The sequence below is a fragment of the Rhynchophorus ferrugineus genome, unplaced genomic scaffold, assembly GCF_030347505.1.
Source record: "Rhynchophorus ferrugineus isolate W39M unplaced genomic scaffold, kcgeb_rfMv2 rfM9, whole genome shotgun sequence".
Classification (NCBI taxonomy): Eukaryota; Metazoa; Arthropoda; class Insecta; order Coleoptera; family Curculionidae; genus Rhynchophorus; species Rhynchophorus ferrugineus.
Genome location: NW_027472588.1, coordinates 26,968,006 through 26,986,041, shown reverse-complemented (window position 1 = coordinate 26,986,041; position 18,036 = coordinate 26,968,006).

Genomic DNA, 18,036 nt, shown 5'->3' with positions numbered 1-18,036 from the left:
AGTCTACAAACAATTCGTTGACTTTTGATTCCAGAAACATGTCAAAACCATTGCAATTCGCCTCCCTGAATGTGTGCCTCAACTGATCCTCACAATCACTAATTGTCATGTCTTAAATGAATGACTTCATTTGAGCTGGGAAAGAAACAGGTAGAGTTGTCCATAATTATTGCATTTGGATGGCCTTAAACTTTCGTATGTCAAACTATAACAAAGTCCAAGTCTCGGAGCCATCCAGAAGAATTGGCAAGATTCGAATGAGGCAGATTTTATTGTAATACCTCTTTTCTTCAATACGCACCATCCTAGGAGAACTAAAAGCTACTGTAGCATGGCCGATTCGACTTATTTCCATGGCTGTAGATACCGTCTTTTCTTCTGTATTATTAATCCCAAGTACTTGAATTTCTGCACTTGCTCCAACTAGATCTGATTGAGATTTACAATAGCAAGCGATTCGTTAATTGTCAAGACTTTGGTACTTTCCTATTAGTTCTCAAGCTATATTTCATCTCAGCAACGAATAATTTATAGTAGCAATAACAATTACACGGAAGTTTTGAATTCAAACCTCTAAGTTCTCTATAAGTATATCTGAGAATACAATTCTAGCTGCTCATTCGAAACTTAATGAACAATTTCGTATTATGGATTCAAATTTCAGGAATAATACATCAACAAAAGTTGAATATGGAGAGACCCATCACAACGATTTCCTAGTAGTTAACGGCTCCTTGGTTCCAAAAAAAATTCAATTGAAACATTACATCTATAGAATCCTCTAAGATTAGTTTTCATGGTGTTTTTTTTATTTATGAGGTCCTTGTGGTCCATGAGTATTGAGAATGTTAAATGTTTTGGGTAATACTATATTTCCTCATGATTTTCTTTCGTGTTTGTTATATTTTCATGGAGAACTGAATAGGTATTTCTAAGTTGTAAGCATTGTATTGACATTGTGAAACAAAACAATCTTTAATTTATACGCATGAATAAAGAATCGATATTCTTGAATTTTTTAAAGAATGCAGTTCTCCCAGCGTAACTGTTCTTTCAACGCTAAATACATATAGGCGATCACTTATGACTTAAAAATGTATTACAATAAAATTTGCCTCTTTCCAACGTTTATCTTGCCAATTCTGGCTCCGAGACTTGGACTCTGTTATAGTTTGACATAAGAGGTCTTGAGGTCGTCCAAATGCAATGCTTATGGACAATTCTACATATTTCTTTCCGAGTTCAAATTAAAAATGAAGTAATTCATTTAAGACATGACAATTAATGATTGTAACAGTCAGTTGAGGCACACATTCAGAGACGCAGAATGGTTTAGACATATTTCTGGAATAAAAAGTAAACGAATTGCTTGTAGAGTTGTAAAGTTTTGAAACATCACCTTTTTATTACGTTTTTAATAAGTCTACTAACTATGGTTTACTTGCATCCTGTACTTTGTCAATGTTATCAATCAATCTATCCAATATTGATATTAAAAAAGAAACAGTAACGCCAAAAAAAAATTCATTCCACTAAACATCACTAAATCGTTGATTACACTGGCAATATAATATTGTTTAAATTTGAAAAATACAAATAATAAAACGGATGGCAGCGGAGTTACCTGAAGACGAGGCTTGGGTAGTAGATGGTAGCACGTCTAAACCAAACGAGAGTTGAGCACTGAATGACCGAAATACCCTTCAATAACATCCCAGATAAACGTTTCGGGGTTGCCGCCAGCTATTCGTTGTCGGGTTCCAGTTGGCACCCCGCCCGTGTTCAACATCTGGGATTATATTTCTGGGTATTTTGTAGACCGTTATTCCACGATGTAAAATTCGACATGCCTCAAGTCGCTACAATACTCCCCTGCCAGAATTTTACATAAAATTACTTCAAGCAACCAAAATACAAAAATGTATGAAAAAATATCAAATACAAAAAAAATATATACCAAACAAAATGTGTTGTGTAAAATGGGCTTTGAAAAATATGATAGTTCGAAACGGTTGTGGTTGGTACGGTTGCGATCTGGTACGGCTGTTGATATCTTCCGGTCCTACAGATACCGTTGCATCATCGTCGCTTTGACACTTGAATGTGGTCCATCGACGACGTTGAAAACAAGCTATTTTTCGGACAGGGCTCCCGTAAACGACGCTGTGGGAGGATCGACTGTTCGACGACGTGGCAGCTTATTTTCTTCGACGACGAGACGTTAGCAATTCTGGTACTTCGGCGAAGACATAACGAGTCTACGGTGACTGCAATCGGTGCCTAGCTTCTGGAGCTGCTCTGTGATTAATCCGTAGTCACATACGTTAGGTTAATTCAGAAAAAAACAAATAACAATGGTATCCGACCGAAGCTGCCCAAAGCCTTTCAAATCAAAATATCTGCCATTATGACGGAGGCGGCGAGCGAAGGATTATGATTTAAACATAGCGCCGAAAGAAATGTTTAGCCGAGACGCTGATGATTAAGCAGTGATGTAAAAATATTCAAAAGATTGTGAAATAATATTTTGACAAAAAATTTTAAAAAATGAATAGGAATAAAATGAAAAGGAATATTGAAGGTAAAATTGAATTAAAAATATTTAAAATTTTGAAACAGAAAATATAACGGTCACGTAAAATACACCATGTTCCACGTACCCTCCATTCACGAGTCCAAACCCAATATTGCGAAAGATCACGTCGGGGTCACCACTTCAGGGTAAATGATGTGGCTCGGTGAATGGAGGTAAAACGAAATGAAACAGTGGTGTTTACATTATGTGACCGTTATTTATTGGCAATATAAAAAAATGTGAAAAATACAAATAATAAAACGGATGGCAGCGGAGTTACCTGAAGACGAGGCTTGGGCAGTAGATGGTAGCACGTCTAAACCAAAGGAGCGCTGAGCACTAAATGACCGAAATACCCTTCAATAACATCGCAGATAAACGTCTCGGGGTTGCCGTCAGCTATTTGTTGTCGGGTTCCAGTTGGCACCCCGCCCGTGTTCAACATCTGGGATTATATTTCTGGGTATTTTGTAGACCGTTATTCCACGATGTAAAATTCGACATGCCTCAAGTCGCTACAAATTATTTGATCATTAACCTGATATTTTGTTTGTGAATATAAATATATATATAAGAAATAAAGAAGTGATAGTGCAAAAATTAGTCTATTTTAAAATCAATATGTAACATTCTATAATACGAAAATATAAAAATATTGAATTTACCACAATAAGTTGTATAAATTGTTCCATCATCCAAATTATTTGCCAGATTTGAGTGTCTCTGACTTCTGGCTCTTTACGCCACAAAAATTGTTTTACGGAAAAAGATTTTTATTAAACGAGCAACGATTACCGTTAAAGGGTTATTTTATAGGGCTTTGAAGTCCTTTTAAATCTAGAAATACTTCCATTTCTTTTTCCCATTTTTGGTAATTTCTGTTGCTGCTTACGGTACAAGTTAGTATTAGCTTTTTACAACTAAGTTATTTTATTATCTCTATCTTATCCTCTTGAATTAATTGAGGACTTGCTAAACTTGTGTCGAATTTCATCGAAATTAAACTGTACCGCCATGTTCGATTTCTGATCGTTCCAGAGTTTATTGCCACCGAATCTTAAACAGTCATAAAACAGTCGACGTTAATTTTTCTTCAGAATGTAATATCGTGCAGGGGCCTGTACGTGACTGGAAATCGGAACGATACCGTCCCGCTTGCTGATTGGTTAATGGTTCGACATCTAATATTCGTAGAGATGATACCTGTTCGCAGAAAGAAGAAGAACGGAAAGAAAAAGGAGGGGAAGGGAGCCGTGATGTTGAAGCTTTACGCTGCGTAATGCCTCCGCTGTTTGCAATACTAATATAGTTAGGGGATTCGAGGGATGGAAATCCAGAATAGTTTCTGATTTTATTCGCTTACGTTTTGTATTGATACTTTTTTGTAAGCCGCCTGTATATGTGAAAATATCCAGTAACTGCTGGATTAAAATAAATAGTTTGCAAAATATCAACAAAATTATTAGTAGTTAAAGCATTATAACGTGTAACTTTGATTTAAAAGCAAAATATTATATCGTTACGTTAAAAACGTTAGCATAGCAGAATTTGCAAGATTCATAACTTTCATGTAATAGCTTTTAGAAAACATTGTTTTCACGGCATCCATTTAACTTATTTTAGCTGTCAAATAACCATAGAAAGTGTAACAATACCTTAACATTTTGTTACCAATATAGTGCTCGTTACTAAATAGCCAAGTTGCGTGACAGTGCTTCAAAGTCCACACTCATTAAAATGTTGCTTAAAAGTGTTTTTAGGTTTAGTTTACTTTTACGTTGCTCTTCAATTATTTTGTTAGAGTTGCGGAATAATAATTAACAAAGAAAAAACAGCTGACAATATGTAGAGTAAAATACACGAGTAAAGCATGAATTATTATTAAAATATCAAATAATGATAATAATGATAATGAATATAAATAAGTTTGTAACACTAATTAGTAAATTAATTTTAATTTCAAGACAATACCAAAAGATATAATGAATATTGGCAATACTTGTATACGTTTTTTATGCCTCTTTGATTTTACAGATATTTAAACAAACCGTAGCGGATTTGCGTGGATTAGCGAAAGATCGTGGAATAAAGGCCTACAAAATCACTTTTTATCACTGGTATATTCTATATCTTATATTATATCAATAAATAACGGTCACACAATGTAACAACCACTGTTTCATTTCGTTTTACCTCCGTTCACCAATTTATATAACGTACCCTAAAATATTAACAAGGGAGAGAAGTTCTAAAACAGTTCTGGATTTCTTGGATATAGATAATGGCTGATTAAACAATTATAACATTTCACAAGTTTTAATTTATGATTTCTTTCAGTTTATCTAATCGTATAACAACTAATGAAAATACATTAAGAGAAGAAAATTGGAGCATACATAAAAAATAAATAGACAATATGCTAATACATTTTCTTCTTCTACAAATTATCTTCAAAATATAATTTTTTAAAGCGTTCAGTAAATGTGTATATTTGCGAAATAACGCCAACCCACCAAGATTTTTTTTTCTGTTAGATTTAAAGAAATCTGATGCCAAAACATATCACTCAACACTCTCTTTCAGATAGCTTAGCAGTTTAAGAATCAACTGTTTCCAGACGTTCACATGCGATGGGAAAGATCCAAAATATTGAGAAATGGCTATCACATCAATTAACGGAAATATCACTTCAATCACATTCAACATCGCGGTTTTATTGCTTGTCGGGCAAAAAAGAAGAGTATTCTCTTGTGTATTGTGACTGGCGATAAAAGTGGAATTACAAAACTCATAATATTCATGGCCATCTCCTTCTAAAAAGTGTAGTGTATTAACAGTTGCTAAATCCAACTAAAACAGTTCATACAGCTGTCTACTGATATCAATTAAACAAACTACAGGACACATCCTTTTTGGAATACCACAAAAGATCAGCAACTGCTAGTAACAGACCCAGCAAAAGCTGGGAAGGATATAGCGTTCGCTATGTACTGTACGCACCACACAACGCCTTCTGATTGTCTCTTGTTTATATCGAGGCACACATAAACAAAGTTCGTTCGTCACAATATAGCCATGTTTCCATAAAAATAAGAATAAGTTGGAGATATTGATGACAAATATTTGTATTAAAATGTATTGTACCAGTTTTTCTCAGTAAATATTACATGAACGCGAAAGCTAATTGTAAAAGTATTGAATTTTCTTAACAGCCAATTGCATTATACCAAAAACCATACATTTTACTATATAAAAACCATTTACTTTTAAGATTTGTCTAGTACAGAATACTACTCTAATACAAACAGTGTAAAAATGTACGTGCCTTTTACTCAAATATTTTTATTTTCTCTAAATTTCACGGTTTGACTTAAAATTAATAGAATATATATGAAGAGTGTAACAAATAAACCAAAAGGAAGTATAGCAAAAAAATCTAGATAAGGTACTAAAAACAAAAGATATTTCCCCTAGTATTACTTTAAAAAAATTATAGTTATTACAAATACCTTCTACCAATCCACACATTTTGATACATTATAATTTTCTATATTATATCTTCCTGAAATAAATAAATTATTATGTATCTAGGGATTATTAACGTTTCTATTTCTACAGTAATTTAATCTCATACCATTTTCAAATTTCAGTGTATTTGAGTAATAATGGATTAACATATTTTTTACACATCAATCAGAGAAAGGTAAATAATAATACTATAAAATATTAAACTGCTGGGATTTTTATTTGAAATATTATTATCGTGTTGCAGCTGCACTGAATATTAGTATGGACACTATGATTAAAATCTCTCAAAATAAGAAAAAATATATAATTTTGGATTCAATAAAAAGAGTTTCTACATAACTTGATGTTAGTTCAATTCAAGATTAAATTTGTGAAATGTTTAAACAAGGCGAGTAGTTGTTTTAACATAAATATAATTCGATACAATATGCTGCTGGTATGATATAAGTCATAGGTCAAGAGATATAAGTTATCACTTCAAACACATAGGGTTTGTTAAGAAACATAGGATTTTGAATAGTATAAAGATAACCCATGAAGATGTCCAATACAACTTCCAGACATTGCTTTTAGATTAAAATTAAGAGAGACTTGTTAGTTAGTTTAACATATAATAATTGTTAGCTCAATTTGTGTATAGACATAGGTATTTCAAAATGGAACATTAGGCCACCCTTGACAAAACGCTAATAAAAAGAGTGTAAAAGACCACAAAAGTTGATGGAAAAGTATAAAAGTTAAAATAAAATTTGATTAGGTTTTGGGAATCATAATATTGTTAATAGCTCATTACAATTGTAACATATTGTTCTTCAAGCTAGAAACAAGAATCCAACGAACAAGTAGTCCTCAAAGGCTATAATTAAAGAATATTTTGCAAAATATAAATTAAGTCTTGAGGATACCATGTTAAAGTATGAAGTATTTCAAATTTTTACTTAGTAGATATAGAAGGAATAGTTAATACTTCAGGTATCTGAACTCTCCATATTGGGTAACGTATTCCTGTTTATCACTGCCTATTAAAGAAAAATATACATACTATAACTAATTGAATATGTAGAAAAGATTAACTACAATACCTCTTTTCGGTTTGGACGAACTCCATTAGATACACAGAAGAAGAAATTGACAAATGATGGCATTGGGAACTAGGGCTATATTGGAAATTAACAGCTTAGTTATTGACTTGAATAGTGGATCAGAATGTTACAATGAATGAGTCAAACTTTCTGGATGTGGAATTATGATTCAACGCTGACAAAACCAAGACAGGTAGATAAGAATTGAAACAACTATAAAGGAATGGTGAGTATATAATTAATATAGCATAACTGTAGAAAATAGTATTGTAGAGTGTGAAATTTATGTGCGTAGATATGTATGTAATTGTTCAGAATATATCTGATGATTTTGTTAAAATTCACGAAGAGAGAATTAATACTAACTGCTTTGCCGATATGGAAAATGTATTAGGTAGAATGCAGTGATTAAATCTAATTTTATCAGGTAATATACACAGGTAGTAAATATAATAAAATAACTAACATAGAAACTATTGCGGTTCTATAGATGTACTATAATGTTAAAATAAATTATATTTTATAACATATAAAATGCATGAAATATTAAAGTCAAATGCTGCAAAATTGGGACGTTTTGACGTCATAAATTGAGATGACGTAACTCCACTTCTACTTTGGTTAGACTGTGTATAATTTTGGTGAAAGAGTTGGCTTATTTTAAGACTTTTAAATTTCCCCGTTCATACTGTTCTTCGATACATACTGATCTGCTGACGCAAATTGTATCCAAATTCCACTGCAAAGTACCTCATAGCTTATAAACTAATATCGCGGCTGTCTAGACACCAAGTGCTATTTTCCACCATTCCCACCCTTCCCCTTCCAAAGCCCGAGCGTAAAGAAATGATACCTACATTTGTGCCATAAAACGGGAGCAATTCATTTCGTTGGATACACGCACCACACCCCGAAGATCTTATTATTATTCAATGATGTAGCGGCATCTTTGCCGCACAGTCTCGGATCGGCGGCATAAAGGGAAGGGGGCATGGGGTACAGGGCGAGGAGACTTTCACGTAGCGAGCGATCATTCGATCCAGATATGCGCCTCTTTTATATAATGTATATTTCTCCACATATACCGCCCCCTTTCCGACGATAAAGATCTCGCCCAGCAGTCGAACGACTTCTCTTTTTTTCCTCCTCCTCCTCCCGCTACTCAAACCACCGCCACCCCCCACCTCCTTCTTTTTCTCTCTAAATGGCTTTTGTTGAGGTATCAAAATAAATAGGAGTTTCGATTGGAAATTCTCGAGGGGGTCGCTCTGAATATGTATTTTGGAAGAAAGAACTTTTGATTGAATTTGTGAATCGGTTTATATATCTATATGTGAAGAAGAAGGGGAGAGGGACAGGGGCGGCGGAGGCGAAATCGAGGAAAAGTGGGATCGTTCAGAGGCGAGACTGCCAAACGGATACTTAACGAAAACGAAACGATGGATAAAGAAAAAAAAACACAAAACATTTAAACTGGTTAGTGGTCTAGAATTTATTAGGAAATATATGTTTTCTGTTTTATAAGAGACTTATTATTTTCAATTTTGCAGCATACATTTATTTTTTAATAGTATTGTTCAATAACATCAGTATATATATATATATATATATATATATATATATATATATATATATATATATATATATACATATATATATATATATATATATACATATATATATATATATATATATATATATATATATACATATATATATATATATATATATATATATATATATATTGTTGTTTCTTTCTGTTGTTATCATCATTACATTATATTCCACATACACATATACTTAATACACACTAACCGCACTAACAAAGTTCAAATTTAAGATGTTAATGAATCAAATTTATTAGAGTACATTAAGAGCATGAATATTTTTGTTTTTAAAAATTCGTACATTATTTTTATTGTTATTATACTCTTACTCATTTTGTTACTACTTAACTTAAAAACTAGGCATATACCTACAAAAATCCATCTGTCCTTTCTTGGTCTCTACATTAGTAATTTTCTTCAATTGATGTAGTTATATTAAGGAATTATATCAGTTATATAAGGAATTTATAAATCGTATAATAACCTTTTGATTAATGAACAACTGATAAAAGGCTAAACATTTTGAGCATTTTTAGCATATATATTAAAACAATAATGGACACAATCAAGCACTTTCTTTCTTACAATCTTTAAATTGACTGTTGACTTTTCAAAACTTAGGTACGTAAAGTAAATGATTAAAATGAAAGATATAAAGTTCAAATAACAAAGCGTCATAGGGTTATATAATTTATTGCATTAATCGTTAAATGCCTTATAATATATCAACAATTTAAAATATTTTCCAAATGACTGAGAATAATTCATAATATCTTTTATTTATCATATGTGTTCGATCTATGCAAATTATGTAATTAGTTTCGTATTCTGCACATTTCAATCATCTCTTTATACAATCTCAATCTCTTAGTCCATACTTCTCACCTAAAATATACTTATTATATATAAAAAATAATAAATATACCAGGCCTATTTGATAAAAAAAATCTTTATTTGATTTATTAAATAAAATTCTATTGTTCTTTACATATTTTTTCCAACTTATTCTTGGTAGCTAACACGTTTTATTATTTTTTTTTTCCTACCAGTAAATTTATTTATTTCAATCTTTTAAGTTATGTAATATTCTGATATTTAACCCTTACAAATAGCTCATTTTTAATTTGTTTTCAATGGCTTTCGTTAGCCTACTGTGTTTTACTTTGTCGTATATCCCACATGGAAATTAACAACTCACGAAGTAATTAGGAATAAAAGTTCTTTGAGGCTATTTTATAAATGTTAATATTCTCTACAACATTCACTTTAACTTTTGTTGCGCAAATTAATATATTTATTACCCGTAATATTCAATTTCCTAATTCTATATTAGTAATTCTATATTGGGATGAAATTTCGCTTTACTTTCTGGAAATGGAAATTTACCATGGCTGATGGTACCGCTTTACTTGCCCTTGGATTAACAGCGGGGAAGTAAACGGAAAATTACGACAGAAAAAAACAACAGTATAATAAACTGGATGAAGATGAAGAATAAAAGTTAACAAAATGAAATAAATATATATTCAATATTTATTACATGTATCACACTACACATTCAATAGCAACAAGGAATAATACTATAATCCCATAAAGATTCATCATCCAAAGGATTAATATCGTGGAATCCAGTTATGGGAATGTTTCCCAAAAAAAAATATACGAGGGGGATTCAAATATAAACGGTAATTATATAAATTAAATTTATCGATCAATGGTTTACGCAAACTAAATATTTAAGATTTTTCAATATGGCCACCTCCGTGCTCTACACACTTTTGCCTCCGATTTGGAACCTCGAACATTTCATCTTCATAAAAAGTTTGAGGGCGAGCTAATTGCGCACATACTCCTCTACCTTTTCATTGCTTTCTCATGTTTTGCCTCCAAGTGATTCTTTCAAGGACCCAAACAAAGAATAATCAGAGCGCATTTCATCCAATTTATTTATTTTCAATACATGGAACCCATCAAGCACTATTTTTTATAAAGCCAAGTTGATTAGTCATCGAGTTACATAGATGTTGCCCTTTGTGATATTTTTTCCTATGCGTTGATCATAACTTTCATTTTCGACACGTGCTCGCCCATTTCTGAATTTTCTGACCCACGTATATACTCGATTCTGAGGCAGTGTAGCATCCCCAAACTGTGTCCACAAATGAATAAAAATTTCCGATGCTTTAACGCCTTTATTCGCTAAAAACGATGGTACAGACGAAGGTACACAACTCGAAGTTATGGCTGTACTGCAGATAGAACCGAACACAGCTGCTACCTGTACCAGTTTCCCCCCTATTCATAAACTAATGAATACTCGACCATCGAATCCTCTAGATTAAAATTACGTAACAAGCTAAATAGTAAAACTAACGTTCATATTTGATTTTTCCTCTTAAATAAAATAGTAGTGTTTGAGAACAAATTTCTAAGAATTATTGCAGATGCACCGAAATACTATAGGAATGACTACTTCCACTGAGACCCTCCAATATTTACTATTATTCAAGAAATTAAAAGAATCGCAAAGATTCATCAATCCACCCTCATATTAATACCGAAGTATTACAACTCTTGGATAATAGTTTAGTAGGACACATACTTAAAATTTTCAAATTATTTAATCTAGTAGTGCAGTGAGGTGTTTTAAAGAAAAAGAAAAATAACAGTTTTAATGCGTGAACATTATTAGGAATACTATAGATGGTGACTTAAGATCGATAGGCTAATATTTAAGTTATTGTAAAAAAAATAATCGGTTGGCCAACGACTAGTAACGTATTAACAACAATAATAAAATTTTGGCCTTTACCAAAAAAAAAATAAGGCGGAGAGCTTGGGAAATATCGATGAGATATGGCAAGAAGAACGAGCGTTATAATGGCAAGGACAGGAGAGAAAAGAAGAAGTGGGAGGGAGAATTTTTATGGAAAGGGAAACAAAGGGTCTTTTAGAAAATGGAAAGCGATAGCATAACATTTATTGATGTCGGACATTCATTACGGCCATTCGCCACGTTTGGTTTTCTTAAATGGAGAAAAGTTTTTCCCAGTTACGGCTCGCGTATATTTATAAGTCTCCACCCCATCGGCCTGGGAGAAAAGAAATAGGTGATGCGGAGACTTATGGGATGTTCGATAAGATTCATTTTGGGCCCGCGCCCGCCAACTTAAATGGCCGCCGAGGTGTTTTTATAACCGGCCGCTCACCTCGAGTCCCATCGATTTATCGATGTAGCGAAATAAACTACTCCATAGATTAAAATACGCTTACAGTCTCCATCGCCTGTGCCTTCCCCAAATTATATTTATGTCCCTTATGTAAAGATTATTTTCTGTTTCGATACGGTAATCGTGATTCTGAACGATCATGGTTTGAATAAACACAATATACATGGTTCTGTTCACGTTGCTCCACGTACATATCCAGTAGATTAACTTTACCTGTTTTGTATACTCCACATCACACAAGTGTCCCTACTCACTAATTTGTCTCCTTTCAATAACGTGCGGTAAATGTCCCGCCACCATTTTGATTGTCTATAACTTTCCTCAAAGAAAGGATAAGTAAGTTTGGTTGTCATAAAAATTCTATATGATCTTTTTTTTCCTTTGTTTCTCTGTATGATTGAAAAATTATATCGGCCAAATGGTAACCGTAAAATGGTGGTCGCTATACAATTTTCGTCTCTTTCTGAGACATTTTTCATGACATCCTGCATTATCTGAAGCTGAATTTCTTCAATTTCGAGACGAATATTGTCTTTAAGATGTTGAGTCGCTTGGGACTTATTCACATAAATTTTTGATTGTAAAAAACCCCGCAAAAAAAGCCTGATGCTGTTAAATCCAGTGATCTGGCTGACCACGCTAAATCGCCACTTCGCAAAATTAGTCATCGTGGAAAACCGTCATTCATTAATCGAATTGTTAAACGAGCTGTATGTGCTCTGGCCCCATCTTGCTGAAATTACATGTTCTGTAGTCCCTGCACTTCCATTTCAGGCACAAAAAAATTTCGAATCATGTCTTGGTATCGTTCAGCAGTAACAGTAACTGCAACATCTTGGGCATTTTCAAAATAATCAAGATCAATAATGGTTTCAGCATGAATACCACACCATACAATTGTTTTTAGTGGATGCAATGATGTTACATGAGTTAATTGAGGATTTTGTGTTCTCCAAAACCGACTGTTCTGTTTGTTGATGTGGCCAGTGAGAGGAAAAAGAGATTCCTCGCTCATTCTCAATTTAGACGAAAAATCATCAATTCAATACTTCAATCTTCAATTATTTTCTTTCATGAATTCTTCAATTTCACCAGATAGCCTTAGGATTGCATTACTGTACTCAACTAGTTGATCAGGATCTCTGGGTGACAATTTTTGGACTAATTAAATTTTGTGCGAGAACATTTTCAAAGCAGAAATTTGTAACCACGTCTCCGAATTGATGTTTCTGAAGACTCTATCGCGCACCAGAGCCACATTTTCAGCGTTACGAGACGTCCGTTATATTCCAGAACGAGGCCTGTTTTCTATCGTACCGAACTGTCAGAAATTTGTATTGTGGTTCTGTGGAGTACTTTACGCTTACAATATTTTTGACTCAATTTCCGCTGAGTGGTAATAATTGAACGATTATTTGCAATAAATATTGTCACTATTTCTGCACATTCTTGTGGCGTATATTTATCCATGATATAATTTGGACGTCTTCACAACACAATGGTTAAATCGAAACTGAGTTAAACGTGAGATAACCAGGAGGGAGATCAAAATGGTAGCGGGACTTTTGCTCTATCTGTTTTATACACTTCTACCAATTCAATGTTAATGTGTTTCCTTATACCATTACATCCTTTCGGAATTATATATATATACAATAGTAATTCAAATTACGTAGATAGTAACTTTTCTTCATTATTTGATCCGTATTTAATTTTTTTTCCTTATTAACATGTCTAAAATAGTTGTTTGACATACATCTTGGCAATAAAATTTGTTTATTACGATATGAATGAGATGTCTGCAAATATGTTTTATATTAAACCAATTATGATAAGTTATTATCAAAAAGAATCACCCTGTATAGATAGCATTAAAGAAGAAACAATAGTGAAAGGACCAAAAAAGCAAAAGAAAGCGGAGGAATGGAAAAAAATACAATGAAATCGGTTTTATTTGTCCATAAATCCGAATAAGCAAACCGACAGATAAACATAATAAAAGGAATCACGGAAGAGGGGGCGGCGGGGGCGGCAGTCGAGAGGATGGGGCTGTTGTACAGGGGGGACGCAATCACCTCCAGATCAATACGGTGTCCCTGTCTTGGCACAGATACAGATGTACGACGTTGTCCTGCTGTAATCTAAAATAGACTTTGCCATTACATATGTTTTAATTAGCAGGATAGATGGTGGTGCTCTCGAGATTTGTTGGGCCATCCTGCCGCCGACCGAGCACCGTTCCGTTCCGACGGCCTGTAAAGACGGAATCTTTACAGGTCCACCAATTTACTTCCTTCGTTTGCCTGCTGTCGCGGTTCTTTTTCCTTTGTTTTTCGGCTACTCGGTGTACTCCTGTTTCGATATTTTTAATTATGAATCTACCTACTATGTATCTTCGTATATATCAGGTTTTGTTGACTATAATTTAAATTTGAATGGCTTTTTTTATATACGTCACTTTTGTATATGAAATATATATCGTCCAATTAGATCAAAAAGATATCTGCCATCATCATTCTACTGAACTCACCCATTAAGGAGATGAATGATTGCCGACGCCGCTGTCCCAAAAACAGCAACAAACAATAATTATATATATATATATATATAATATATATATATATATATATATATATATATATATATATATATATATATATATATATATAAACCTTCGAAGGATAAAACTAAAGACGTACAAAATCAACTAATATTACTAATAATAACCATTATTATTAGCCTATTAATTATTTCTGACAGAATTATATTTTGTTATATTATATTTACAATATATTTTGTTATATTACCTTCTCTTCATACCAACCTCATATGTAAACGGCAGCATAAAGAACGTGAATGTAACTTTCGCAAAATGAGTATCTCCAATGAATCACAGAAACTAATAATTGTACTAATAATATTCGAGAAATGCTCTTTTATAATGAGGAATTAACAATAGAAGAAAGCAAAATAAGATTGCTCGAAAAAACAGTGTGGTATCAGGAATGACCAAGGCCATTGGGAAAACATAATTCAATAGCTTTCTTTTAAATTATTTTGGATGGAGTAGTGTCAATATAGAAAAAGATATAAGAGCCCCAATATTGAGAAGCATAGATAGCAATATATGACTTCAAAGAACTAGCGAAGAGAAAATCCAAGTGGGATCCATAGTGACTCTTCACAGATAAGGTAATCACTGGCCTTCATTTGGAAGGAATGAAATCATTGAAATTTGAACATGTAGGATTCATCTAAAATATTACAAGCTATTAGGCTAAAGCATATTCAATTTTCTCTATTGTAAAATTACCCCACTACTGCGACAATTATCTCAATAGCAATATTTTAAAGAACAGCAACAAGAAATTAAAATGTATTTTACTATGTAAAATTGCTGCTGTGTTCTTATTGTGGTAAAATCGAGCTGTTAAAAAGACAGCTTAAAGATGTATTAACGCCGGCTTCATTGGCGCAGTGATTAAGGCGACAGGACTGTTCTCCTGCTGTTGCGATAATCGCGGGTTCGAATCCAACTGGAGCATGGATGTACTCTATGTCTGTGATTGTAAATGGGTTTATAGGCAACAGTGGAAAATCCGACAAAGAATAACCATTCCAATCAAGCGAGTAATCGGGGTAGGTAAGACCGGATATCTCCTAAGTTGGTTACTGGTTAATCGGTAGTCTTAATGCCGAGGACCGTGGTTCGGAGCACACTTAAAACTGTAGGTCCAGTCCGGATAAAACCTCGTTGGAAAAAAGGTTGAAAAATATAAAAAAAATCTATTAGTTATACAATAAAACAGATATGAGATATCTTGTCCATAAAATTATTCGCAACTCGTTAATGTAATTCGTATATACGAATTACATTATCTTATATTAATGTATTTTTTAAACACACTTGTTGAAGAATGATATTTTCTACTCCTACGTAGCTCCGTGCGTAGGCCCAAATAATCCCACCTATCTCGATGTGCCTTAAAAGAAATTATTAATTATAAGTGTCTCAACCAATATAGATTTATTTAAGTAAATGGACCTCTTTAAAGTAATTAAAATTTTAATTAATAACACTTTACAAACATTCAAAGCATCTAAACATTTCCGCACATACACTGGATCACAACAGTTTCGAGACTGAAGATATATTACACTCAAATAGCAATTCTAATTAGGTCACAAAAATGCTGAACGTACTCTATATCAGGCACAAAAAAATAGGGTCATAAACACACCGAAATAACCATTGAAATCGCGTTTTAGAAATCAGCTAATCATATGCCTCTGTATGGGAATTCAAACTAATCAATCATAACAGTGATAACATTGATCGGACCACATGAGTTTCACCTATTTATTTTAGTAACTAAACCTCTATATAATATGGAGCTTGATGAAAAATGGAGCTGATGCGATTAGTATAACAGGTTAATTGAAAAGTGCCCGACCTGACACATAGACGGCACTACTAGAATTAAATCCATATGTTTTCTAGTCAGCCCTAACCAAGAAAGATGCGTGTATAAATTTGACAGCTGTCGTATCATTAGTTTGTGAAATATAGCATTTTGACTTAAGCAACTTTTGTTTTGTTAAGGAATTTCGCGTGTTGATAAAATATTGCTTTTTGAATGGGAAAACTACAGTTGAAGCAAAAACTTGGCCTGATGCCGAGTTTTTCAATACCGGTGAAATCAGCACCGAAGATGGTGAACGCAGTGGACGCCCAAAAGAGGTTGTTACCGTCGAAAATATTAAAAAATCCACAAAAAGATTTTGAATGATCGTAAATTGAAATTGAATGTAATAGCAGACACTCTAAAGATATTAACTGAATGTACATCATATCATTCACGAATATTTGGGTATGAGGAAGCTCTGTGCAAAGTGGGTGCCAAGCAGTGTTTGAAGATGTTCAAGCGTAATAAACCCGAGTTTTTACGTTGATATGTAACAATGGATGAAACATGGCTCCATCATTTCAATCCGAAATCCAATCGATAGTCATCCGAGTGGACTGCACACGATGAACCCACTTCAAGGCGTGGGAAAACGCAATTGTCGGCTGGCAAGGTTTTGGCGTCTGTATTTTGGGATGCGCATGGAATAATTTTCATTGACTACCTTGAAAAAGAAAGAACCATAGACAGCGACTACTACATAGCGTTATTGGACCGTTTGAAGGATTTGAAGAAAAAGAAAGTGCTGCTTCACTAAGACAATGCACCGTGTCAGTGAAAATGATGGCAAAAATTCATTAATGTATCTGAGAATTGCTTTCTCATCCACCGTATTCCCCAGATCAGGCCCCCAGCAACTATTTCCTGTTCTCAGATCTCAAAAGAATGTTCGCTGGGAAAAAATTTTCGTCGAATGAAGAGGTGATCGCCGAAACTCAGGCCTATTTTGAAGCAAAGAACAAATTGTACAACAAAAATAGTCAATGTATCACCCTTGAAGGGAATTATGTTGATTAAAAATATATAATTTTCGCAAAAAACGTGTTTTATTATGTTAGGCCGGGGACTTTTCAATTGATCTGTTACATTAACATATTGTAAATCCTTTAATATTAATTTATAGTCCTGATATTTTTTTCTGAGAAACAGGGGGAATAACAATTTACTTTTGTTGGCGTACTCGTATATTGCAAGTATGACACAGTAAAGGTACAACTACCACACCTCAGTGGCAGACATATTGTCAGTCCCAATTGTATGTCTTCAAAGTTGGAAGTGTATAAGTTGACGGAGAAAATTATTAAGTCGAAGAACATAAAACACCTCCGGCTGGCAGGACTAGCCCGGACGCTTCATTAAACTTGCAGGAATATCGGAATTAAGTGAGTTAGAGTTAGGGACTTCTTGACAGTGGCGGTTTAGATAACGTCCTGCGGAATAAAAACCAATTTGGCGGAATGACCTTTCGCTCCGTTAGTCTCAATCAGGGCTTAGCCGGTCCCGAAGACCCGCCGGCTCCGGTACCCAATGCGAAATAATGAGCGCAAT